Below are 890 nucleotides of genomic sequence, written 5' to 3'. Positions count from 1 at the left end.
AACAATGTTCTTACTGTGGTTTTCTTTTCCTGTTTGACATTGTAATTTGACACTCCTAGGATGACTTAGAAAGCAGTAAATCCCTTTGTTTTCTACGAAAGCTGGCAGGCCTTGGGCATGTGCTTAAGAGTAAAGGATAACAGAGATTTTTCCACAGCTTCCCACCACAGAGATTTTAGATACCAGCAGAGTAGGACAGAAAATACTCTAACCCACACAGCACCTGCAGCTACTCCGTTGTTTCTAACTTTATCACCTCTTCCCTGAGAAAGTATGAGCAGTAATGTCTCCTCTCACTACTTCAGCTATATGAAAAAAATACACAGGGGTGTATGTATTCATGCACATTTTCTGGGCCTGGGGAGAGGTTAAGGATATGTTCCACGTTCATTTGGATCACTAAATCCCCTAAACTGCAGATGAAAATATAAAAAGCTGTGCAAATGAACGTGCTTTCGAGCAAACTCTGCTGTTCTGTACTTGCACTCTCTTCCTGAAAAGCATCCAAGAAGAAAAGCAGAAGCAGACTATGATGCTGCACTACCCTTGCTTGACTTCCCTTCCTGGCACATTGTGAAATCAGGGCTTGCCGTCTTAATTCCCACTATCAGTACATCCGCTCAGTTGCTTAAACGCTGATTCTTCAAAGGAAAGAAAAAGAATCCATCTCAAGCATCTAGGTCAAAATTCATCCCATATAAAGTCCCTCGGATGATTTAAGACCCATATTGAAGAGTTACATGAGGTTAACGATGCTAGGCAAATTCTCTCCACAACGCTGGGTAAATGTTTCAGTCTATGCTGCACCACGAATGAGGGTCCGACTTCTCAGCCAGGTTGGCTACTTCACATCTCTGCCACCACTTTCGACCAGCCCCTGACTTAGGGAC

The sequence above is a fragment of the Struthio camelus genome, chromosome 2, assembly GCF_040807025.1.
Source record: "Struthio camelus isolate bStrCam1 chromosome 2, bStrCam1.hap1, whole genome shotgun sequence".
Lineage (NCBI taxonomy): Eukaryota > Metazoa > Chordata > Aves > Struthioniformes > Struthionidae > Struthio > Struthio camelus.
This window is presented reverse-complemented; position numbering follows the sequence as displayed.